This window comes from Budorcas taxicolor, chromosome 2, assembly GCF_023091745.1.
Source record: "Budorcas taxicolor isolate Tak-1 chromosome 2, Takin1.1, whole genome shotgun sequence".
NCBI lineage: Eukaryota > Metazoa > Chordata > Mammalia > Artiodactyla > Bovidae > Budorcas > Budorcas taxicolor.
Genome location: NC_068911.1, coordinates 177,256,660 through 177,283,470, shown reverse-complemented (window position 1 = coordinate 177,283,470; position 26,811 = coordinate 177,256,660). Strand labels below are relative to the sequence as shown.

At 49.6% G+C, this 26,811-nt stretch overlaps 1 protein-coding gene across 4 annotated transcripts in view; it reads right to left on the bottom strand.

The window, feature by feature from the left end:
• The window catches only part of TMCO4 (transmembrane and coiled-coil domains 4), a 106,230-nt gene extending 95,902 nt beyond the window's left edge, over nucleotides 1-10,328 (bottom strand). For 2 of the 4 annotated variants that reach the window (XM_052661022.1, XM_052661047.1), the window contains exons 1-2: nucleotides 10,266-10,328; nucleotides 1,407-1,520 (exon numbers count right to left, since the gene is read on the bottom strand). The gene's annotated coding sequence lies outside the window, so the exon portion shown is untranslated. Of the gene's footprint in view, nucleotides 1-1,406; nucleotides 1,521-7,401; nucleotides 7,509-10,052; nucleotides 10,079-10,265 lie in introns of those variants that run through there. The other 2 variants (XM_052661038.1, XM_052661030.1) reach the window with 2 other exon arrangements.
• Between the last annotated feature and the right edge of the window lie 16,483 nt (nucleotides 10,329-26,811).

Sequence of the window (26,811 nt, the reverse complement as noted above, 5' to 3'; positions counted from 1 at the left end):
AGGCCCCGGTCCACGGCGGGACTCGTGGCCCTGAGGCGGGACGCAGGCGGCCAGCCTGGAACGGAAATGTGTTTTACCGCAACGTGGTCACGACTTTTGTCTTACAGGTCATATTATCAGTCACCAAAGGAAACACAGGCTGGGCTACTTCTGTCAGGAGTAGGGGGAGATGGCCACTCCCAAACATCTGGCCTGGGTTTTACAGGCACCCACAGAGGTGCTCGACCCACATTTCTTGATGGATGCCGTAAACAATGCGGTGGGATTTCTCGTAGCGGCCAAAATTGCACAGTGAGCACTGAGGAGAGAAGCAGACGTGGTCAGCATCGTCCTTGAAAGCCCTTGGTTGTTGTTTAGCCGCCCAGTCATGTCTGCCTCTTTATGACCCCGGGACTGCATCCCGCCAGGCTCCTCTGTCCATGGGATTCTCCAGGGAAGAATACTGGAGTGGGTTGCCATTTCCTTCTCCAGGGGATCTTTCTGACCCAGGGATCAAACCTGAGTCTCGGGCACTGGCGGGTGGATTCCTTACCACTGAGCCACCAGGGAAGCCCTTAAATCATCATTAAAACTCCAAGGCCTTTGGACGTCCCTGGTGGTCCGCTGGTTAAGACTGCATTTCCACAACTGGGGGGCAGGGGCAAGTTCAATCCCTGGTTGGGGAAGTTCTGCAGGACCTAGTCTTTAAAAGATGTCATGCAAGAATGAACTTCTTTTGTTTTTCTTAAAAGCGAGCCAACTGTGGCCTTTTTTTTTTTTTTAATTTCGATGTGTGTGTGTGTGTTGGCGGGGGGGGGGGACTGCGGGGTAGGGGAGCCCAGTGCAGCTGGGGTGCGATGTTCTTTTTCTCTCTTTCTTCCTCTTTTTCTGAGTTAAGTGGCCACAGGTGAATTTTTAGATAAGTCTGCAGGACAGTGAAATAACCATCAGCAGGGCTTCCCTGGTGGTCCAGGGGCTGAGACACCATACTCCCAACGCAGGGGGCCCAGGGTCCATCCTGGATTGGGGAACTAAGAGGCAGCGTTCTATGCTGCAGCTGAGAATTTGCATGCTGCAACGAAAGATCCTGCATGCTGCAACTAAAACCCCAGGCAGCCGAATTAAAAAATAAATGCGTAATATATACATCTGTTTTAAAAATAACCATTACTAGAGAAATAACTACAGTGTCAGAGGAAGGCTGAGGACTAATTATCTTGGACCCAAGGAGAAGTAAAAGCATGGAGCCAAAGAATTCCTTTGTAACAAACAGAGCTACAGTACTGTTCTTAAGCAGGAAATTCTGAAGACTGTAGTTCAACATGGACACACACACACACACACACACACACACACACACACACACACAAGACAATCCTGACTCCCCACTCTCAGCATTTTAGGAGACAAACCCATTCATTGTATACCTCTATCGGGAAGTTAAACTGGAGGTCGGTGGTAACTGCACCATCTCAGAAGGTGTCCAGGCAACAGTCTCAACACAGAAGAACCCGGAGGGTTTTGGACAATCCCAGCACAGACTGGAAAGAAAAAGAGGGCGTTGGCATGGAGGGCAAGCTCCCAGCCCACCCCGGCTTCGGGAGCCTGGAGGAGGGGTGGGGTGCTAGGGCAGGGCGGGAAGGGTGACAGTGTGCTCAAGGGTGGACGCCAGGCTCTCGGGTGTTTCGTCCTCATTTATCATCACGCCCTTCTTCCCTGACTCCCAGCAGAGGACAAGCTGCCGTCATCTCTCTGGCAGGAGCCTCCTCTCCCACCTCTTTCTGCCCTTACCCCTAGCTATCCAGCCCACAGCATCTAGAAAGCTCCACTCAAACGAGAGTCAGATCGTGTCCCTTCCCTGCCCCAAACCTCCAGCCACTCCCTTCTCACCCGGCGCCTCCGGGCCATGTGCACCCTGCCTTTCTCCTCCCGGCTCCTCCACTCGCCTGGTTCCAGACACAGCCTCCTCCTGGCTGCCAGAGGACCCCACCCGGCGCGCTCCCACCTCAAGGCCTTTGCACTGGCTGTTCCCTTTACCGGAAATGCTCTTCCCCTAGATGACCACACGGTCAACTCCCTTCCCTCCTTCTGGTCTTTGCTTAAATCTCACAGCTCAGGGAAACCATGCCACCCCCAGCCTCTCATCCCAATCCCTGTCAACTGGCTCCTCCGCCTGGGCCAAAGCACGCCTCACTACCTGACACACTATATCCTTCCCTCGTTTATGTTTACGGCTTATTGTCTATCTCCCTTTGCCCACACGGAACATAGTAGAAACCGATGAACATTTGCTGAATGAAGGATGGTTTCCACTAGGGGTAACTAAAATATAATTTAAGAGGCAAATCTGCCTGGCAAGGAAGGGGGAGAGATGGCAATGTCTGTAATGGTCCATTTGACTCACTGGTTTTCAAATTGGTCCACAGGGTCCCAGGGACCTCTCCTACTCTGAGGGGCAAGGGAAGACACTGGGGCAGCCATCCATGTCCACCTTCAAACTGTAACAGTAAACAATCGAACAATGCCGCTTCTGCTTACATCCCCAAAGCACCGAAAGCACAGTCTCAAAAAGGTATGTGCACACCCGTATTCACAGTGGCATTTTTCACAACGGCTGAAAGGTGGAGCAGAGTACACCAGGCAAAATGCCTGGCTGGATGAAGCACAAGCTGGAATCGAGACTGCCAGGAGAAAGAGCAACAACCTTAGATATGCAGATGATACCACTCTAACAGCAGAAAGGAGAGGAACTAAAGAGCCTTTAGAGGAACTAAAGAGGAGAGTGAAAAAGCTGGTTTGAAACTGAAGATTCAAAAAACTAAGATCATGGCATCTGGTCCTGTTGTTTCATCGCAAACAGAAGGGGAAAAAGTGGAAGCAGTGACAGATTTTATTTTCCTGGGCTCCAGAACCACTATGGACGGTGATTGCAGCCATGATATTATTACAGGACTCCTGTTCCTTGGAAAGAAAGCTATGACAAACCTAGACAGCGTATTAGAAAGCAGAGACATCACTTTGCTGACAAAAATCAGTATAGTCAGAGCCGTGGTTTTTTCCACTCATGGATGTGACAGTTGGATCATAAAGAAGGCTGAGCACCAAAGAATTGCTGCTTTCAAACTGTGGTGCTGGAGAAGACTCTTGAGAGTCTCTTGGACTGCAAGGAGATCAGACCAGCCAATCCTAAAGAAATCAACCCTGAATATTCATTGGAAGGACTGATGCTGAAGCTAAAATTCCAATACTCTGGCCACCTGATGCAAAGAGCTAACTCACTGGAAAACACCCTGATGCTGGGAAAGATTAAAGGCAGAAGGAGAAGGGGGCAACAGAAGGTGAGATGGTTGGATGGCATCACAGACTCAATGGACAAGAATTTGAGCAAACTCCTGGAGATACTGAAAGACAGAGGTACCTGGCATGATACAGTCCGTGGGGTCTCAAAGAGTCAGACATGACTCAGAGATTGAACAACAACAAAAAAAGGCGGAGGCGAGCCAAGTGGCCATGGTGGATGAAAGGATGAATGAAATGTGTTACATACATACAATGGAACGTTTTTCAGCCTTAAAAGAAGCAAGTTCTAACGCGCTGCAACATGGTAACCCTTGAGGACATTATGCTGAATGAAATCGACTAGATCCAGAAAGACAAACACTGTATAGCTCCATTTATGTGAGCTATTTAGAGTGACCAACGTTGTAGAACTAGAATGTAAAAGTAGGGGTTGCCAGGGGTTGGGGAGGCGGTGGGGAAGTTGTTTAGAGGGTACAGAGTTTCAAACTAGCAAGTTGAAATGGTCTGGAGATTGAGTGCAGAAGAACGTGATTATACCTGATAGTACTGAACTGCACAGCCAAAAACGGTTAGGAGGGTGAATTTTATGCTCTGTATATTTCATCACAACTAATTTTTTTAATTAAAAGATTATAACTATTAGTACTTGGTAAATGTTAGCCATATGCCCCTCTTCCATCTCGTTTCCTCCCAATAATTCTGTAAGGTCACTGTTATTATCTCTGTTTTACGGAAGGAGAAAGAGGCCCTGACAAGTAAACGGAAAGGCTGCTGCATAAGTGATGTGGGATTTAAATGGGCACCTGGGTCTTAGCTCAAGGACAGCCTACACTGCTCCTCTTTCGTCTACTTTATACACTGAGGTGCCCCAAAAGATTTCAAACACAATCTGAAAACTGCCAAATGAGAATCTCACTAGCTCCATCTTGAACCGGGCAGGACCTAGGGGGCCTCTATGTGACAGGCCCTCTCCCCCATGTCCTCTGCCTGCCTCTTGTTTATGGAAAAGCTATAGTCTTCCAGGCCTCCCCGGAGCCACGAATTAATGATTGAAAGGACTGTGTCATGACAAAAGTAGCAGTTTGGCCAGGAGAACCGGTAACAATTTAAACAGTGTTTAAACAATTTAAACAGTGTTTAAACAATTTAAACAGTCATAGGGCAGTCAAAGAATCTTTAGTTCTTCCCTGAAGTCCTTAGATAACAGTGTCTGATACACATTCCCTGAGGTGTTTTACAGATGATAAAACCACTATCAGATGGAAGGATGTAATTACTCGACCACGAGAACATAGCCCCCAGACCCCTGTGATACACCCTGTTACCTCACCATCAACCAATAGAGACTGGTGCACAAACTGATCACACAGCCTGGGACTCCCCTCCTTCAGCTGGTCTTTAAAACTGCTTCCCTGAAAAAGAAAATGCTTCCCTGTAAGCAGCCACTATGGAAAACTGTATGGAGGTTCCTTAAAACCAAAAACAGAGTTGCCATATGATCCAGCAATCTCACTCACAGGTATATATCCAGAATAAGCTATGATTTTAAAAGATGCATGCATCCCAATGTTATATCAGCATTGTTTACAATAGCCTAGACAAGGAAGCAACCTAAATGCCCAACAACAGATGGATGGATGAAGAAGATGTGTTAAATATACACAGTGGAATACCACTGAGCCATCAAAAAGAATGAAAGAATGCCACTTACAGCAACATGGGAGGCCTAGAGATTGTCATACTAGGTGAAGCCAGTCAGTCAGAGAAAGACAAATACTATGTGATATCGCTTGTATGTAGAATCTGAAACATGGCACAAGTGACCTTCGCTATGACACAGAAAGACGCACAGACACAGATAAACAAGGGCCTACTGTATGAAACAGGGAACTGTATTCAATACCCTGCAGCAAGCCACAATGGAAAAGAATGTGAAAAAGAGTTACGTATATACGCGTATAATTGAATCGCTTTGCTATACACCAGCAACTAACAACACTGTAAATCAACTATGCGTCAAAACAAAAACAAAACGCTTCCCTGAAACCCACCAGGGAATCTGGGTTTTTTTTGAGAACGGCTGCCCTGAACTCCGGAGAAGGCAATGGCATCCCACCCCAGCACGCTTGCCTGGAAAATCCCATGGACAGAGGAGCCTGGAAGGCTGCAGTCCATGCTAAGGGTCGGACACGACTGAGCGACTTCACTTTCACTTTTCACTTTCATTCATTGGAGAAGGAAATGGCAACCCACTCCAGGGTTCTTGCCTGGAGAACCCCAGGGACGGGGGAGCCTGGTGGGCTGCCGTCTATGCGGTCACACAGAGTCGGACACGACTGAAGCGCCTTAGCAGCAGCAGCCGTGAACTCCTGGTCTGCCACCGTATAGTAAATGCTGCACTTTTTCCTTCACCACAACAGGTCTCAGTAGCTTGACAGTAGATTGGTCTGTGCGAGTGAACAGACGCAAGTTCAGTTCAGTAAAGACCCCACTTTTCAACTTTATTTTCCCCACTCCCTTTCTTCTAGCCAGCTTTCTCCCAAGCTGAGCCACTGCGCCTTGCAGCCTATGCTGGGTTTCCACCTCGGGAAGCAGCTCAAGCTGTTTCTTTTTTCTTGGTGTGGATCCTCATCTCCAAATAATGCCCTTCTTCAAAGTGAAAGTGAAACCCTTTGTCGCTCAGTTGTGTCTGACTCTTTGTGACCTCATGAACTGTGGCCTACCAGGCTCCCCTGTCCATGGAATTCTTCAGGCAGGAATACAGGAGAGGGTGGCCATGTCCTCTTCCAGGGGATATTCCCCACCCAGGGATCAAACCCGGGTCTCCAGCATTGCAGGCAGATTCTTTACCATCTGAGCTGCCAGAGGAACCCCCTTCTTCAAAAGCACAGCTTAAAAATAAAGTCAGGGACTTCCCTGGTGGCCTGGTGGTTGGGAGAGCGCCTGCCAACGCAGGAGACACAGGTTTGGCCCCTTCTCCAGGAAGATCCCACATGCTGAGGAGCAACTGAGCCTGCGTGCCACAACTACTGAGCCTGCACACAACTGCTGAAGCCCATGCCCCTCGCGCCTGCGCTCCGCAACTGGGGGAGCCACCGCAGTGAGCAGCCCACACAGCACACGTGGAGAGCAGGCCCTGCTCGCGGCAGCCGGGGAGAGCCTGCAGGCAGCCATGAAGACCCAGTGCAGCCATAAGTTAAAATAAACAGATCAGTGAGAGCTCCTGCAGACTTCCCTCCCGATCCCATTTCAGCCTCGCCACTGCCTTACAAGGAAGAGACTAACACTGTCCCCATCTTACAGATGACAAAACTGAGGCTCAGAGAGGGGAGGGCTACACAGGTGGCAAATGGCAGGACCAGGATATACACCTCCCCAGGTGCATGTGACTTGAGACCCAAATCCAGCTCTGTTTTACTAAGGGGTCTGAGGGGCTGCCACGAGGCTTCTTGGATTTGTCCAGCCTGCCGCTTCTGAAGTGCTGCTCATGCTTTCTCTGGGGGGCCTCACCTCCTCTCAGGCATGAAGGCTGGTTGCCTATGTGCCTGTCTCCCCACCCAGGATGGTCGGGGGGCAGTGGATGATGCCCAGGACACCTGTGCTTTCCCACCTGCTCAGCAGAGCTCCTCCTCACGCAGGTGTAAGCTATCAGGTGCCACCACTGCCCTGTGTGACTTTTCTTAATCCAACGTGCCACCACCTGGCAGTGGAGGATAGGTTGGTTGGTTCGCGGTCTGTGTCCCTCATTAGAGAAAGTTCCATGCGGGCAGTGGGTATTGTGTCACGTTCCCTGATGTCTCTTAGAGCAGTGCCTGGCAGCGCAGGTGAAAGAATGAATGAACACCTACGCTCACAACTAAGAGGTGACGTCTGCAACTTTTCTTTTTTGATGAAGGACAATAGAATTTTAGATAAAGCAAGGCCACATGTGCGCAAGAGCTGCTCCCAAAGAGATTTCATTACCGAGCATCTCAGAGCAAACTCCGAGCAGTCCCAGAAATCACGAGGGTTACAGCTGGAGGTGGGGGTGTGTGACCGGGTGGAAGCTGACATTAATTCCAGTGATATCTTACACAATTATACACAAGTATAGTTACACTTTGACATAAACCTCCCACATACCTGGGGAAGTCCTGTGGCCTGGGGAACTTGGAATGCCAGTCGAGGTTGGGATCAGATCTGACAGACGAGGAGTTACCCTGGAAAAAGGGAGCTGAGGGAGGAGAAGCAGTCTAGAAGAGCCCGTGCAAAGGCCCTGAGGCAGAGGCAGCAGCGCGCTCGAGCACAGAGGGCTGCTGATAGAGTGGTCTGAGACGCAGCTGGAGGAGGAGGCCAGGTGCAGGTGGGGCCCAGGCGGCAGGACTTTCAGGGCCGTGCTGAGGTTTTTGCTCTTTTTCTTTACCCTAAGAAAGTGGCTTCCCTGGTGGCTCAGAGGTTAAAGCGTCTGCCTCCAATGCGGGAGACCTGGGTTCGATCCCTGGATCGGGAAGATGCCCTGGAGAAGGAAATGGCAACCCACTCCAGTATTCTTGCCTGGAGAATCCCACGGACGGAGGAGCCTGGTAGGCTACAGTCTACGGGGTCGCAAAGAGTCGGACACGACTGAGCGACTTCACCTCACCCTAAGAAAGTAGGAAGCCACAGAAGGGTTTTGAGCAGAGGTTGGTACAATCAGATGGGTCTGGCTGTCAAGAGGAGGGTGGCAAAGTGGCAAGTGGGTTCAATACCCATTTTAGCCCCCTTCTGCTCGTTGTAACATATTCAAGGCAGCGAGGCCCTCCCCCCCCCCCCCCCCACCGCCATTTCATCTGCTGCTGCAGTTTAAAATGTACAGCAATGGTTACAAAACCATCAGGTCCTAAAGGAGAGAGTGAGGATAAACACCTAATGACGTTTCTCCGGTCCCACATGTGTGGGCCCGGGAGGCTGATCCAGCCACTTGCAGCCTTGTGGTACCAGTGCAGGGAAAGATGATTTCAGGCTCACGAGAAACTCTCCAGGCTGTGACCTTGATGAACCTCCCTCCCTGCCACCCCAACCAGGGTAGCATGTGTCTTACCGACCGTTGTACCCCCAGTGTCTAAATGGTGCCATTCTGGTACTTGCTGGGCCACGGCAACCAAGGCAGCCAACTGTGCCATCCAACCGCTCCCAGGCCTTGGAAAGGATCCCAGGGTGGCAGCTCTACTCAGGGCCCTTCGCGGCTTTGGCCTCTTTCATCCCCATGACAACCCTGGGGAGAGGTATTTTACAGTCGAGGCAACCGAGGCACAGACAGGTCACTTAGCTTGTTCAGGATGACTCCAGAAACTGCAGACTGAGGGCCTGAGCCACCTGTGTGATGCAGTACATGTGACCGCAAGGGTTCTGAAAGCTGAAATGCGGACCGCGACACAGGCTCTATTTCCTGAGACAGCAAAGCAGGGAAGCTCAGGCTCCCAGCCTTCAACTCAGCCACCCTCCCTCTGCCTCTTACATTTCTTTACGGAGAGCACTCACAGGTTATCCACAGGGTCACTAGAGTCTCTAAATAAACACTATGAATAAACAATACACCCTGGCTCACGCCTGATTTGGCAAGGTCTCTGATGTGAGCCACAACCTGGACCTTGCTTACGATTTCCGAAGCCTTTCAGCACAGCACCACCAATGCTGTGAAGTACCGTGACTCCTGCTGTACGACGAGAAAACAGGCCGAGAGAGGTAGAATGACGCACCCAAGACCACACAGCTAGCTTTCCAGACTCTGAGGTCAGTTCAGGGCCGCCCTCTACCCACCCAGCCCCTCCTCCCCAAATCCCTAGGGGTGGGGTTGGGGGAGCTCAGGCTGGCAAAGCATGCCAAACAAGGCCTGGTAGGACTGGTAGGACTGGGAGCTGTGAGCTTTCATCCCTTCCTGCCCTCTTCTCAGACTTCAGGGGGAGAAGATTCCAGGGCTCCTCCTCATCCCTCCTCCTGCTCAGGCTGAAGGGCAGGGTTTACTCCACTCTCTGCAATGTACCCCCACCCCCCAGGGCAGCTCTCGTCTCGCTGACTGCTGTATTCTCAGTGCCTAAACCGCACAGAGTAGGCGTTCAATATATATTTGGTGGACGCCCCCAAAGCTTAAAGGGCTTCATGTTTCTGCCCTGAAATGAACGCTGAGTTAGTGAACAGAGGACTCACTGTTGACTCCTACGCCGCATTAGGCAGTGGTGTCCAGACCAAGGCCTGGAGTCTAGCGGGGCTGTGGTCCTGCCTTCCTGCGCCACCCTGAGCAGGGCAGAGAGGAGACCGGAGAGGTGTGTGTGTGTCAGAGAGGAGACCAGAGGAGTGGGTGGGTGTGTGTGTGTGAAGCCCTCCTCTGTGCCAGGTGCTGCGTCAGGCTCTGGAGTCGGAGAATCCAGGTTCTTATCCTGACGTCCTTCCCAGCCGAGTGGTCCTGGGGAAGTTCTCTCCTCTCTCTGAGCCTCAGCTTACCCAGGTGTAAAATCCACCCCAAAGTGAGTAAATCAGTAGAAATTCACCCTTCCTCTAACAACAGGAGTCAGGAGGAGGCCACCAGGGCTCCCTGGGACCCTGGGGCCTTTTCTCCAGAGTTTACTCTCAACACCTTCGCCTCCCTCCCAGTTTAAGTGTCTCCTGAGAGCTCAGAGGGCTGCAGGGGCCAGAAGAAGGCGGGACGAGGAGCGCCCGAGGGACCCGTGAGCCAAGGGGAAGCCCGGAGACCCCGGGTGACCTTGGGTCGGGCAAGCACCGTCCCCTCCCTGGCCCGGCCCAGAGTCCTCATTTACCAGGGGAGGCCCGGCCTCAGTTTCCCCATCTGCGGCCAGGGCGTGTGGCTCTAAGCGCACTTCCGGCTCGGACGGAAAGCAAGAAGCCGCCCGGCGGCCTCGACTCCGGCCGGTCGGCGCAGGGCCGCCGCCGCGCCCTTGGCACCGGGGGCCGGGGGAGGGGAGGAGGGGGCAACGGGCCCGCGGGCCGGGCGGCGCGCGCGCGCCCCTTACCTGAAGGTGGCGGGCGCCGAAGGCCAGGGCCCGGGCTGCTCCGGCCCCGCCCCGCGCGCGGCTCCCGCCGCCCAGCGCCCCGCCCCGCGCGCTCCCGGCGCTTCCGGGCTCCGGCCCCGGCGCGTGGCCCGGGGTGCCCGGCTCAGGCAGTGGCCCGGCAGCCCCGCGCGAGTCTCGCTCCGTGCGCCCTCGCGGGTTCGGCGCTGCGGAGAGTGCTCGCCGGACTCGGTCCCCCCACGCGGAGAGCCGCGCGGCCATCCGGGGGGAATCGTCAAAAGCAGGTGATGTGAAATCAAAGAGCCGGCCACACACCCCGCCTTCCCGCCTAGGTAGACAGCCCTGTGAAGTTCACAGAGCGTTGAGATCTATCCATGCTGTCAAGGTTCCCTTCCGTTTCTTTGCCTTTGAGGTTTCCTCTGCCTGGCGCTGCAAAGACTGCAGGCGGGAGGAGAAGGGGACGGCAGAGGATGAGATGGTTGGATGGCATCACCGACTCGATGGACACGAGTTTGAGCAAGCTCCGGGAGTTGGTGATGGACAGGGAGGCCTGGCGCGCTGCAGTCCATGAGGTCACAAAGAGTCCGACAAGACTGAGCGACTGAACTGAACTGCCTGGTGCTGAGACCCCGGCTCCCATGCCGGTTCTCCCCTCCCCCACCCCTCTTTCCGCCCCCCCCCCCCACTACCCTAGGGTGGCATCTTCCCCGTCCACCCAGCACGTCCAGTCAGAGAACAAATAGCTCTGAACACCTACTATGTGCCAGGTGCTGTTTAAGTGCCTGGGGAATCCCACTCCAGGCTTCCCGTTCTGTTCTGTGTCAATTGCAGTGCTTCTCACTCTGTGAAATTGTTTTGGTTTATCTTCCTGTTTCTGTTCATTGCTTGCCGTCCCCACTAGAATTTAAAAGCCAGGAGAGTCAGTCCTCTGCTGGGTGCCCAGCCGCAGGGACTGGGAATGATTCTGAACCCAGTAGTTGGTTCAGAATGATATAACGAATGTGCTCAGTTCAGTGCAGTTCAGTCACTCAGTCGTGTCCGACTCTTTGCGACCCCATGATCCACAGCTCGACAGGCCTCCCTGTCCATCACCAACTCCCGGAGTCTACCCAAACCCATGTCCATCGAGTTGATAATGCCATCCAACCATCTCATCCTCTGTCATCCTCTTCTCCTGCCCTCAATCTTTCCCAGCATCAGGGTCTTTTCAAATGAATCAGCTCTTTGTATCAGGTGGCCAAAGTATTGGAGTTTCAGCCTCAACATCAGTCTTTCCAATGAACACCCAGGACTGATCTCTTTTAGGATGGACTGGTTAGATCTCCTTGCAGTCCAAGGGATTCTCAAGAGTCTTCTCTAACACCACAGTTCAAAAGCATCAATTCTTCGGTGCTCAGCTTTCTTTATAGTCCAACGCTCACATCCATACATGACCACTGGAAAAACCATTGCCTTAACTAGACGGACCTTTGTTGGCAAAGTAATGTCTCTGCTTTTGAATATGCTGTCTAGGTTGGCCATAACTTTCCTTCCGAGAAGTAAGCGTCTTTTAATTTCATGGCTGCAGTCACCATCTGCAGTGATTTTGGAGCCCAGAAGCCTGTGAATCGACTGCATTCCTCTAGCAATCCTGTGAATTCTCATCACATCTATTCTACAGGAAAGCAAACTGAGGCTTAGCTCAAGGTAGTGCGGAAGCCACAGTGATCTCGGGTGGCCTCGGCCTGCAGTGGCTTGGAGCGGAGCTTGGGTTCCCAGAGCAGAGACTGAGGCCGGGTTCCTGTAGTGAGCGCACCAGATCCCGGCCACTAGGTCAGCCAGTGACCAGGCCCTGGCCCTTTGGCTGTGCAGAAAAGAATTCCCACAAAGGTAGAAAGTAGTTAAACAAGTGAGGTGTTCATTAGGAGGAAAACAAGAGTACAGTACTCAGAAAGAGTTGCTAAGTTGCCTCCTCATGGTAGTTTGAATTACTTTTATGGGGCATTTTTTCTGGGTTTTCTTTGGCCAATCATTTTGATTTGCCTGATTCTGAGTCTGTATTTGGTGTATTTTAGGATCCTTTCTGAGGCTTCCCTGGTGGCTCAGATGGTAAAGGATCTGCCTGCAATGTGAGAGATGTGGGTTCCATCCTTGGGTCAGGAAGACGCCCTGGAGAAGGAAATGGCTACCACTTCCAGAATTCTCGTCTGGGAAATCCCATGGACAGAGGAGCCTGGCGGGCTACCGTCCCTGGCGTTAGGCCTGACTGAGCAAGTATCACTTTCACTTTCCTCCCGCGTGTCATTGCTTGTCTTTCAGCCAAGGTGGATTCTGGTGAAGAGGCTTATGGGTGCTTGATATCACTTACTATGAGGTGATCCCCTCTCCCTTTTTGACCTCCACGGAGCCTTTCTGTGCATGTGTGGTCAGGGAGTGCTTGACTTTGAGAATGAGGAATATATGGTCTTTTATCTCTTTACCTGGGCAGGAACCAGCCTCCTTCATCATCCCACTGTTACGGAGCTTCTGTCCACAGGGGAGAAACTCTTCCGCCGAGGGCCCATCTGTCTCCTGCCCCTGAAGTACCAGTGATGAGCCAGAGTGAGTCACTGTGGCCACAAGGTTGTTGCTGTTACTCCAGGTGAAGACAGCCTGGTGCTGTGAATGGGAAAGGCACTGATCAGGGTCAGAGACCAGCTTCTAAGAAGCCTGTGACTCATGCATCTTGTGGAATGTTCTAGGCTTCTGTCTCCTCATCTCACTGGCCACTCAGGACAAAGAATAGCAGCTCTCCTTTCCTATGAGGCCATTGTGAGGGTCAAATGGGCGTGCACCCCTCGGGCGCATGGGATGTATATCTCTGAGCACACGAGCCTTGTCAGTTGCAGGATTAATAACTACATGGACGTGAACATGGACAGAAAACCTCCAGCCAGCCCTCCTGGGCTCAATGTCTCTTTTACCAGATTGGCTTTGTGGTTCCAGGCACCACCCTGCCCAATAGCCTTGCCCTGTCTGTAGTTCAAGAGCGACGCTGTGTCAAACGCTCTTGACTCCAGACATTGGAGCAGTTGCAGCTTTGCGCAGTGCTCACCCCTGACCCCAGCTTCCTCCTCACCCCAACAATGAACAGCACACGGGACCTGACCCAGAATCCAGGGTACAGGAAGGGAACGTAGAGAAAGTACATTTGTCCCTCTGGTGTAGGCACTGGAGGTTTTTGAGGTTTGCTGTTGAAAAATCCACTTTCCTCGTCTTAAAATGAGGATCATTATGGTTCCTACAAGGTTTGTCATGAGAATGAAACATATATCATGAGCATATGCAGGTGAAGCGCTTTGAATGCTGCCTGGCACACAGGACAAGCTCAGTAAACATTAGCTGCTCTCATTCTCAGTAAAAGATACCTCTACTGGGGCTGGGACGTGCCTGGTGTTCCAGGGGCTGAAACGCCACACTCCCAGTGCAGGGGGCCCGGGTTCGATCCCTGGTCAGGGAACTAGATCCCACATGGCTACAACCAAGAGTTCGCATGCTGCAACTAAAGATCCCGCGTGCCACAAGCAAGACCCGGTTCAGCCAAGATATCTATCAGCTCCTCCCACAGGAATGTTTAGGGAGTTGTGCTGGAAGGAAGAGTCTTTTCATCCCCCATTAACTAATTCAGCCCGAATTTACTGAGTAGCTGGCAGGGTTCTAGGCATTGCAAAGACAGCGAGGAAAGAACCAAAGTGTCTCCAACAAGTCATGGAGCTGACAGTCTAGTTTGTGGGGAAAGGGAGATGGACAGCCAAACAAATAATACACCATGTCGTGTGGTTGCTACAAAGACACAGTAAGGCAGGGCGAGGGGAACCCTGGGAGAGGGTGCTCTTGCAGAGGTCAGGGAGGCTTGCTGGTGTCTGACCTAGACAGGGCATCCCAGGCAGACAGCAAATGCAAGCTGTAGAGATGGGGAAGGCGGCTGACTTTAAAGGAGAAGGATGGAGTGGAGGGATTCGAGGGAGAGGAATAGATGAGAGGTGATGGGGGCCGTTTCACTGTGAGCTTTCTTTATTATTTAATTCATTTCTTTGCCCTTGGCTGGGCTGGGTCTCCGTTGCTGCACGCGCTCCTCCCTGTGCTGAGTGGGGGCCACTCTCTAGTCGCGGTGGGCTGGCTTCCCGCAGCAGCGGCCTCTCCTCTTGCGGCTCACGGGCTCCAGGGCACCGGGACTTTAGTAGCTGCAGCATCTGGGCTCAGCAGTCGCGATCCTGGGCTCCAGAGCACAGGCTCAATAGTTGTGGCTCACAAGCTGAGCGATCCCGCAGCATGTGGGATCCTCCTGACCAGGGATCGAACCCGGGTCTCCTGCATTGCCAGGCGGATTCTTTACCACTGAGCCACCAGGGAAGCCCCACTGTGAGCTTTTTAGAAAGGCTAATGTGTGGCCTAGGGTTTCCAGGTTTAGCAAATGAAAATACAGCATACTCGGTTACACTGGAATTTCAGATAGACAAGAAATAGATACTTTTTAAGTATAAATATGTCCCCATACTTCCCAGGACATACTTATACCAAAAAGTTATTCACTGGGTATCTGAAGTTCCATTGTAACTGGGTGTCCTCTATGTGATATAATGACCCCGCTTGAGCCCTACCCCTAGAGATTCTGATTCTGCTGGTCTGGGGTTAGGCCAGGCCTACATATTGTTCATAAGCTCACTAGGTATTTCTAATGTGTGCCCAGGAGCTGCTGATGTAGGGCCTTGTTCATGAATTTTATTTGGTAAGAAATGGTGAGTTGTAGAGGGTTTGGGGGCAGTGATGTGACATGATCTCACGTTTCTGAAGGAGTCCACTGGCTTCTGGAGGTGGACACATGGCTAAGAGTGGACACAGGTGAGTGGTTAGGAGACTGTTGCAATGGTCCAGGCCAGGGATGAGGCCTGTTTTTATTGAGGGCCTACTACAGACTAGGCCCTGTAAAACACTGTAAATGTATAACATGGAGTGTAGGTTCCTGGGCGCTGCCCCAGACTGGCCCAATTTAGAATTTCTCAGGTGTGTGGAAGCCTAGGAATTTATATTTTAAAAAGTTCCCTGGGTGATCAGTTAGGTTTGCAGCAACCAGGTAATTGGATTTGATTCTCCCAGAAATTATAGAAACTGCCGTGGACGTTGTTCAGAGACCGTTATTCTTGTGGCTAGCTCTTCATGTCCCATGTATGCTTTCTATCATTTAATCCTATGCAGTTTATACTGTTATTAGCCCCACTTCACATGGCAAGGAACTGAAGCTTGAGGAGGGGGGTGGCGGGTATTAACTAACTTGGGCAGGGGCATCAAGCTACATGATTGCAGAGCCAGGACTTGATCCCAGATCTGATCGGTTCTGCTGTCTTGCCATCCCATAGGGTCAAACATCAATACAGGTTCAAAGATATTTGGAGGGTGGCTCCGCAGCAGAGCGAGACTCCTTCACTATGTTCCACTGATGTCTGTCCTTCCAGGATGTGGGTGGGGGCTGGCCTGGCACGAGTGTTTGTTGGATGGTACTGAATTCTGGGGGTGACGTCGCTGAAAGCAGCCCCATATCCCTTCCTGTAGAATATCCGTATGATGCTGTCGTGTTGGACTTAAGACTGAATGACACAGAAGATCGTTTATGGTCACTTCTTTCCTAACGATGCTCAGAAATAAACGGGTATCGTGGGGAAGGACTGGACACACCTGCAGAGGGGAGTCAGGGTGGAGGGTACTGTGGGTGGTTTCTCGTTACCATGGATACTCCTATGTTGCCGACTTATCTCTTGTTTGCGTTTCTAAGGCGTCTTTGACCCAAAGAACTAAACATCTTTCTGTTAATGGGACCATCAACTAGAATTGGCTAAGCTGAATGGCAGTCATTTAGGGTCAAAGTCACTTGGGTTAATATTTTCCCCCACTGTTCTTGTGTGTTAGGTAATACTTTTGTGGTTCTCTGCTTTATCTCTTACACAGAGGCATGAGTGATGACCCCTACCTGCTTCTCATCTAAGAATGTTTGTACTTGCCTCTGATCTAATATTTTCTAGTGCATGAGACTCTTACTACTGGTGATACATGAGGTGTCTTTTGCAGGTACATGAACTTGTGTTAAATCACCTTGAGTCCTACATGACAAAGTTATTCCCTTCAATCCTTATTCTACTGAGAACAGTTTGATACTATTAAATCTTTTTGTTGTTGTTGAGGTACAATTTTTATTTGTTTCTCATAAACTAATAATCAAGACCATTATTTAAACCATTTTTCTTTGTGACTTACAGGTTCACAGACAAAAGGTATGTATATTTCTTTTTCTTTTTTTAAAAAAAACTTTATTGGGTATCTTTGACATAGACAATTATATATATTTAAGCTATACGATTTGATGTTTTGATATATGTATACCTTGTGAAAAGATCACTCCATTCAAGCTAAATCATTTAATCCATCATGCCTACATAGTTTCTGTGTGTGTTGAGAAGATTTGGTTTCATATCTATCCTCTTAGCAAATTTTAAGTATACAATACAGTATTGTTGCCTATATGGGCTTCCCTGGTGTCTCAGCCAGTAAAAAATCTGCCTGAAATGTGGAAGACCTGGGTTCAGTCCCTGGGTCGGGAAGGCCCCCTGGAGAAGGAAATGGCAACCCCCTGGAGAATCCCTGGACGGAGGAGCCTGGTGGGCTACGGTCTGTGGGGCTGCAGAGAACGGGACTCGACCAGGCGACTCACTGTCACATTGTTGCCTGTGGTCGCCGTGCCATGTGTTCCATCTTCAGAACTTGGAGTCGTTCATCTTGTATATTCAAGACTTTGTACCCTTTGACCGACGTGTCCTCGTATCTCCCTCCCCCTCCCCCCCAACGCCTGGAAACTACCATTCTAACTCTCTGCTTCTGTGAGTCTGACTGTTTTAGATTGTACACCCACGAGAGATCATACAATGCTTGTCTTTCTGCGTCTAGCTTATTTCATTGAGCACAGTGTCTTCCGGGTGCATACATGTTACAAGTGGGATTATTTTCTCCTTTTTTAAGACAGAATAGTATACCATTGTACTCCTATAACATCTGCTAATCTTTGTTTAAGGAAGGGAGAACAGGCCTCAGCTCAGAGCCATTGGCTCTCCAGAATACTGAGTTAGGATTTAAGCACTGCATTATTTATCTAATAACCTTTTTATTTTGGAAGGAAAGAAGTTTAGATTGACAAAATGTTCCAAAGACAGTACAGAATTCTTACCTAAGAACCATATAACCCTTCACCTTGTTTCCCCAGTGTTAACATCTTATATAACCATGCTACTTTTTTTTAAGACAGAGACCAGTATTGTAATGGGGGAGAACAAGCCTGACTCTGTATTGGATCTGTTTCTTTTACTTTAACCTTTGTATTCTTTCGCTCTTGCTTCCAGTTAAGAGTGTTGCCTATGGCCTGAAATGCACAGGCTAGCCCATTCTCAAGGCTCTGATCTTCAAAGATACACTTTTCCATTCACAGAGAGATAAAAAGTTGCAGAGCAGAGAATAGCACTTGCCTTGCTGGAGGTTTACAAGAACATCCTGACCTGACCTATGTGGACAGCTTCAAAAGTAAAGGATTTTGACACCAAGAAGCTGGCATCAGCCGACCACAACGTCTCCCCTTTCAGTGTAAAAGAAGCCTGAATTCTAACTCAGGGAGGATGATTCTTCAGGACACTGGTTCACCATCTTCTTGATCTGCTGGCTTTCTGAATAAAGTCACTATTCCTTGCCCCAACAGCTTATTTCTGGTTTATTGACCTGTTGTGTGGTGAGCAGTACAAATTTGGACTTGATAACAGTATTGGTATATTACCATTAATTAAAGTATAGACTTTATTGGTCCCCCCTCCCCCCCACCACCGGGGGCTTCCCCTGTGGCTCAGCTGGTAAAGAATCTGCCTGCAATGCGGGAGACCTGGGTTTGATCCTGTGGTTGGAGAGATACTCTGGAGAAGGGAAAGGCTGCCCACTCCAGTATTCTGGCCTAGAGAATTCCATGGACTGTATAGTCCATGGGGTCACAAAGAATTGGACACGACTAAGTGACTTCCACGTTTTTTTTTTTTTTTAGGATTTACTTATTTATTTGTTTGTGGTTGCACTGGGCCTTCATTGCTGTGCATGGGCTTTCTCTAGTTGCAATGACTGGGGGCTACTCTCTTGTTCTGGCGCCTGGGCTTCTGACTACGGTGACTTCTCTTGTTCTGGAGCACAGCCTCTAGGGTGTTTGTTCGGGCTTCAGTAGTTGGGGCACACAGGCTTAGTTGCTCCCCAGCATGTGGGATCTTCCCAGACCAGAGATTGCATCCATGTCCCCTGCGTTGGAAGGCGGGTTCTTAGCCCCTGGACCACCAGGGAAGTCCCATTGGTTATTCTACTAATGTCCTGTTACAGTCCCAGAATCCAATGTGGGACACCACAAGGCACTTAAGAGTTTTTTATTTTCAGCATGGATTTCACTTAAAAAAAATCTTTTTATTGCTTTCTATAATAGCAAGTCATCTTGGCTTTTTATTTATAGTAGTGGTATGTTGTCATTCAGGAGCTAGGTCATGTCTGACTCTTTTGCGACCTCATGGACTGTAACCCACCAGGCTTCTCTGTCCATGGAATTTTCCAGGCAGGAATACTGGAGTGGGATGCCATTCCCTTCTCCAGGGATCCCTCCCGACCCAGGGATCACACCCAGCTCTCCTGCCTTGGCAGGTGGGTTCTTTCCCACTGAGTCACCAGGGAAACCCTAAATAGTGCTGTAGTTCATTTTAAACCATTAGGCAACATGAGGTTATTGTTTTAAAGACAATAACAGTAAAAGTAGCATGCAGATATACCAAAGAATTCTCAGTTTCCTCCGGTTTGACTTCACCCATGGGGAATCCTCCCCACAGACTGGCAAGATGTCACCAGCCAGACTGATGATCTTCCAGCCAGACTGATTTCTGTCACTAGTCTTTAGAAAGCATGTTTCTGGGAACTCCCTGGTGGTCCAGTGGTTAGGACTCTGTACTTCGACTGCCAGGGGCTGAGTTTGATCTCTTGTTTGGGAAACTAATATCCTGCAAGCTATGCAGCATGGGCAAAAATACAAACAACAAATTAAAAGCCACAATGGTTTTGTTAGGATGGCTGGCCACTGCTGTATCACACACTGCCCAAAGTGTGGCCAAAACCATGATGACGCTGATGTCTCGTACAGCATAAAATCCAGAGGCAGCTGGCTCCAGAGCGGGCCCCTAAGCTCCATGACCTAGGTGCTGCTAGTGCCAACGCAGGAGACATAAGAGACTTGAGTGCAGTCAGGAAGATCCCCTGGAGGAGGGCATGGCAATCTGCTCCAGTATGCTTGCCTAGAGCAGCCCATGGACAGAGGAGGCTGGAAGGCTGCAGTCCATAGGGTTGCAAAGAGTCAGACATGACGCAGGCAACTTAGCGTGCACGACAAGACCCAGGGTCTTTACACCTTTCATCGTCCTCGCATGCTGGCTGTTGGCCTTCACTGTGTCATCCTACACCCCAGAGATGGTTCTTAAGCAGTTGTGTTCAAAAGCAGAAAAGAGAAAAAGGAAGCTCTGCTCATGAGCCTTTCCTCATAGGTTTCTCTTCCATGATCAAGGTAGAAACGATTTTCCAGAAGCCCTTTGCTGGGATCACATGTCTGGATCACTTGATCATTCCTGGCTGCAAAAGAGTCTGGGAAAGCAAGGAATCTGGCAGGGGGGACTGGCTCAGATCCCCACAGCCAGGAACAGGCCAGTCCAAACATTTGTGGAGCTCAGGGAAAGAACATAGAATGAAAAAAAAAAAAACATATCTTAACCTTCCAAACAGACACACCTTCAAACAACATGGAAGATCAGGTGTGAATTTAGAATCCTCCAGCTTCTCAGAGGTTCAGGCCAGGATGTGGCTTCTGGCTCGCTGGCCCTCTTCCTTCTCTTTCCAGCCCTGGTTCCTTCCCGTCCCACACGAGGACTCCCACACACCCAAGCCCTGTCTGCCTCCCTCCTGCAAACAGCTGCCCTTTCGCCCACTCATCGAGCCTAGGAATGTGGGCAGTGGCTATACTCTTAGGAGAGTGGGTGAGGGGAAGGACTCACTCCAGCAGGCTGGAAGTGGGCTTGGGCTGTTTGGACAGGGAATATTGAGGTACCAGGTACCCACAGTGTGGGCTAGGTGGGCACATCCTCTTGACCTTGTAGACTCCTCTCTCCGTCAGGAGGGGTATGGCTGGGAGAGGCCAGATGGGTGCCCTGTAAAGGACAGGGCCCTGAGCCGAGACTACTCCTGCCGGCATTGATTGAGCAGATTGCTGCATGGACAAAATCAGGTTTCCCTGAAGGCAGGAGGTGGAATGGCTGCTGAGCAGGCGGCCCTCAGTGCCCCAGGGTAAGTTCAGCGGGGCCAGGAGTCTTGTGTCTCGCTGACTCTTGTGTCCCTAGGACCCAAGCTAACGCTCGTGTTAGTGTTAATCACTAAGTCGTGTCTGAGTCATTGTGACCCCGTGGACTGAAGCTTGCCAGGCTCCTTTATCCATGGGATTTCCCAGGCGAGAACACTGGAGTGGGTCACCATTTCCTTCTCCAGGGGATCCTCCTGACCCTGGGATTGAACCGGGGCTCCTGTATTGCAGGCAGACTCCTTACCACCTGTGCCACCAGTGGGGCCTGGTAATGCTTAGTGTATGGTTATTTTGCATGAATGAGTGAATGGGTGAGTGAGTGAATGAATATCTGTTAGTACCACTTGAAACTGCCCCACGTCCCCTCACCCAGGGTTGGATGCTGTTGAAGGCCAAAGAAGTTTATTGAGGGTCTGTAGTAGCGGAGCAAAGCCCAGAACTCTTCACAGCAGCCCTTCGTACCCCCTTCTCCCCACCACGCTCACCTCCAGTGGACACATCGTTTCATGCACACAGGCACAGGCTTCCCTGTCATGGGCTGCCAACAAGAGTCTGTGCTGCTAGTTCAGAGTCTCAGGGCGGGGGGTGACTCTGAGCACGTCTGTGCCTGCACTGTCACTGCATGAGTGGGCCCCAGAGCCTGGCACGCAGGACCCTCTGCCACTAGGCACAGCCCTCTTCCCTGTTCCTGGCCGATTCCTGACCTCGGCAGGTCCACTCTCTGCCCCTGAATACGCGGTGCATTTTGCGGCTCCTATGCTTCTCTCACACTGTTCCTTGCAAGCCTGTCTTTCAGCCCACTCTTTCTGGCTATTCAAATCAAACCTTTGTTTCAAGATGCAGCCATTTCCCACATCCTTCCTGAGGCTTGCCCTGGCCACCCAAACCTCCTTCCTCACGACTCTCCTAAGAGTTCACATACGCCACGTCCTGTCCTGGGGCGCTCTTCCACATACTGTTCAACAGAGATGGTAGTAGAGAATGTATGTTGTGGTAGTGGATCTGGTAAGATGTTTCTATTGTTAGTTCTAATCCTGTTATCTTAAAATGTATGTTTTGGGAGTGGGAGTGTTTCATTTGTTTCCAAGGCAAGCCATTCAATATCATGGTAATCCAAGCCTGTGCCCCAACCAGGAACGCTGAAGAAGCTGAAGTTGAACGGTTCTATGAAGACCTACAAAACCTTCTAGATCTAACACCCAAAAAAGATGTCCTTTTCATCACAGGGGACTGGAATGCAAAAGTAGGAAGTCAAGAGATACCTGGAGTAACAGGCAAATTTGGCCTTGGCGTACAAAACAAAGCTACAAAACGAAGTACAAAACAAAATATTTTTGCCAAGAGAACAGAGTTTTGCCGAGAGAACATGCTGGTCATAGCAAACTCCCTCTTCCAACAACACAAGAGAAGACTCTACACATGGACATCACCAGCTGGTCAATACCGAAATCAGATTGATTACATTCTTTGCAGCCAAAGATGGAGAAGCTCTATACAGTCAGCAAAAAGAAGACCAGGAGCTGACTGTGGCTCACATCATGAACTCCTTATTGCCAAATTCAGACTTAAATTGAAGAAAGTGGGGAAAACCACTAGGCCATTCAGGTGTGACCTAGATCAACTCTCTTGCGATTATACAGTGAAAGTGACAAATAGATTCAAGGGATTACATTTGATAGATGGAGAGCCTGAAGAACTATAGACAAAGGTTCATGACATTGTACAGGAGGCAGTGATCAAAAACATCCCCAAGAAAAAGAAATGCAAAAAGGCAAAATGGTTGTCTGAGGAGGCCTTACAAACAGCTGAGTAAAGAAGAGAAGCTAACGGCAAAGGAGAAAAGGAAATATATACCCTTTTGAATGCAGAGTTCCAAAAAAGAGCAAGGAGAGATAAGAAAGCCTTCCTCAGTGATCGATGCAAAGAAATAGAGGAAAGCAATAGAATGGGAAAGACTAGAGATCTCTTCAAGAAAATTAAAGATACCAAGGGAACATTTCATGCAAAGATGACTCAGTAAAGGACAGAAATGGTATGGACCTAACAGAAGCAGAAGATGTTAAGAAGAGGTGGCAAGAATACACAGAAGAACTGTACAAAAAAGATCTTCACGACCCAGATAACCACGATGGTGTGATCACTCACCTAGAGCCAGACATCCTGGTGTGCAAAGTTAAGTGGGCCATAGGAAGCATCACTATGAACAAAGCTAGTGGAGGTGATGGAATTCCAGTTGAGTTATTTCAAATCCTAAAATATGATGCTGTGAAAGTGCTGCATTCAAGATACCAGCAAATATAGAAAACTCAGCCATGGCCACAGGACTGGAAAAGGTCAGTTTCCATTCCAATCCCAAAGAAAGTCAATGCCAAAGAATGCTCAGAGTACCACCCAATTGCACTCATCTCACACGCTAGCAAAGTAATGCTCAAAATTCTCCAAGCCAGGCTTCAACAGTACATGAACTGTGAACTTCCAGATGTTCAAGCTGGATTTAGAAAAGACAGAGGAACCAGAGATCAAATTGTCAACATCCGTTGGATCATTGAAAAAGCAAGAGAGTTCCAGAAAAACATCTATTTCTGCTTTATTGACTATGCCAAAGCCTTTGACTGTGTGGATCACAACAAACTGTGGAAAACTCTTCAAGAGATGGGAATACCAGACCACCTGACCTGCCTCTTGAGAAACCTATATTCAGGTCAGGAAGCAACAGTTAGAACTGGACATGGAACAACAGACTGGTTCCAAAAAGGAAAAGGAGTACGTCAAGGCTGTATATTGTCACCCTGCTTATTTAACTTCTATGCAGAGTACATCATGAGAAACACTGGGCTGGAGGAAGCACAAGCTGGAATCAAGATTGCTGGGAGAAATATCAATAACTTCAGATATGCAGATGACACCACCATCATGGCAGGAAGTGAAGAAGAACTAAATAGCTTCTTGATGAAAGTGAAAGAGGAGCGTGAAAAAGTTGGCTTAAAACTCAACATTCAGAAAACTAAGATCATGGCATCTGGTCCCATCACTTCATGGGAAATAGATGGGGAAACAATGGAAGCAGTGAGAGACTGTTTTTTTGGGGGCTCCAAAATCACTGCACATGGTGACTGCAACCATGAAATTAAAAGATGCTTGCTCCTTGGAAGAAAAGCTATGACCAACCTAGACAGCATATTAAAAAGCAGAGACATTACTTTGCCAACAAAGGTCCATCTAGTCAAAGCTATGGTTTTCCAGTAGTCATGTATGGATGTGAGAGTTGGACTGTGAAGAAAGCTGAGCACTGAAGAACTGATGCTTTTAAACTGTGGTGTTGGAGAAGACTCTTGAGAGTCCCTTGGACTGCAAGGAGATCCAACCAGTCCAATCTGAAGGATATCAGTCCTGGGTGTTCATAGAAAGGACTGATGCTAGAGCTGAAACTCCAGTACTTTGGCCACCTGATGTGAAGAGCTGACTCCCTGGAAAAGACCCTGATGCTGGGAAAGAGTGAAGGCGGAAGGAGAAGGGGACGACAAAGGATGAGATGGCTGGATGACATCACAGATTCGATGGACATGAGTTTGGGTGAACTCCGGGAGTTGGTGATGGACAGTGAGGCCTGATGTGTTGCGGTCCATGGGGTCGCAAAGAGTCGGACACGACTGAGCGAGTGAACTGAACTGAACTGTGGGCGTGGGTCTGGTAATACCTTTCTATTGTTAGTAACCAACTGACAAAGTGTATCAAGCCCTGCCCAGACTAGTGAGTGGGGCACTCTCTGCCCCCTTCTGATGTACATGTCATCACAGAGGCTTTCTCCATCCCTTTTTCACTGTAATAAAACTTTTGTCACACGAAGCTCCGAGTGCCTGAAGCCTCATCTCTAGTCCTGAAGCTAAATTCTCTTCTTTGTAGATCACAAATCCGACACTGTTCACTATAAACTAGGCCTCAGAGAGCACTGGGTCTTGGGGGTAACTCCTTGGCTGAGGAGTTACCAGAATCCTCTGGGGAGCTGGCTTAATTAAAGGAGGGATATTAAAGGATATGACAGGTGGCCTTGTGGACCAGTAGGATGAGACTGGATCCAGGGCTCCTTTGCCTACAAATGAAACAACACAGTCAAAACGGTTTAACAAAGAAAGGGAATTTGTTGACACAAGTAACTATTGAAAAGTCTAGAGGAAAGTTGATTTTCAGGTATGGCCAGGTCTAGGTACTCAAATAATATGATTAGGGACCACCCTCTGGCTCAGAGGTTAAAGCGTCTGCTTCCAATGCAGGAGACCTGGGTTCGATCCCTTGGTCGGGAAGACCCCTGGAGAGAAAATGGTAACCCACTCCAGTATTCTTTCCTGGAGAATCCCATGGACAGAGAAGCCTGGTAGGCTACATACAGTCCACGGGGTCACAAAGAGTCGGACACGACTGAGCGGCTTCACTCACTCACTCTATCACTAGGCTCAGCTTTGCTCTGGGTAGGTTTCACTCATAGAAAAATCCTTCCCTTGGTGGGGCAAGATGGTCACTGGAAAGTCTAGAAAAACATTCTAACAACCTAGCAACTACAGCAGAGGAAACAATTCCTCCAGGTAACTCCAATAATATTCCTGGGTAGAGCTCTCATTGGCTTAGCTCTGAACCAGATCCTATGGCCAGGGAGCATGATGCTTTGATTGGCAGGTTTGGGAAACATGCTCTACCCGCAAAAGATGAATATGGTAATATTACTATCAGAACTCACTTGGACTGAGATTGTGTTGGGAGGAGGCAGGCCTCTCAAAGAAAGATCCAATCAGGCTGGAGTTCACCTCTAATTAGCTTTGGTGGGTGGAGATTGGCTCACACACCGCTGCTGTGTCTACGAAAGGGCCCCTTGCTCTTTTGCAAATTGCTTCCTCCCTTGTTTGAAGTCCTTCTCCTTACCAATCACATGACTCTGTTGGGGCAGCCAGTCACAGCCACGTTGGTCACAGAGGAGGGCATGTGACCCAAGATGACCAATCAGAGCCCTTCCTTGGGATTTTTGCTCATTTAACCAAGAGAAGAAAGTCTATTCCTTTCTTTCTGGACATAAAGCTAGGAAGACATGAGTTGGAGCTGGCCAGTTTCCAATATCATGGAAAACAACTGGTTGGCGAGAACAAGACTCAAGTGCAGAGAGAAAAAGAGATGGAAATGGAGAGAAGCAATCTTAATGCAGCCCCATGTGTTAGTTTCATCACAGCCAAGACCCAGCAGAACCCTGCCTTTGCCACCATTTGGTTAAAGGAGCCAGTCCATTCACGTTTTTGCCTAACTTGGCAGCTAGTGCTTCTCGGGTACATCCCGTGTGCAGTTCACGGCGCTAAATGGTCTCTACAGTGAGCTCGTTTGATGCTCGTAACCGCATGATTCTCTCCCCATTTTGTAGATGTTGACGTGAGGATTAGAGCGTTTGAGAGTAAGTAGCAGCCAGTAGCAGAGTCAGGATTCAAACCAGACCGTCTTCAGAGCAACTCATAAAGCTCTAAATCGCTGGGTGAGTTGGGTGTGGATGGGGCAGGCATTCCAGAGTGGGATTAGTACTGGGTACCAGTCTCACACCCACCTTGGCTCTCAAGCTGCCTAGACTCTACAGCGTTGTTCTGTTAGGCTTAGCGTCTTATTTTTTCACTACGAAATACGTACAGAAAAGCACATGCAAGATGTAGACACTGTTTATAAATAATTAGAAAATAAATCTCATCTATGTAACTATCACCTAAGTCAAGAAATAGAGCATGGCCAGCATTCCAGAGCCCCACTGGGTACTTCTCCACAGTCAGAACCTCCTGCTCTAGAGTTACCCTTCGTCTTAGACTGTTCAAGTCGAGAAACAGAAGGGAAGAGGATGGAGCACAGCCTTTAAAGGAATGACCTGGCCATTGTTGTTGCTTAGTTGCTCAGTCGTGTCTGACTATTTGCAACCCCATGGGCTGCACAGCATGCAAGGCTTCCCTGTCCTTCACCATCTCCTGGAGCTTGCTCAGACTCACGTCCATTGAGTCGGTGACGCCATCCAACCATCTCATCCTCTGTCATCCCCTTCTCTTCCTGCCCCCAATCTCTCTCAGCATCAGTGTCTTTTCCAGTGAGTCAGCTCTTCGCATCAGGTGGCCAAAGTAT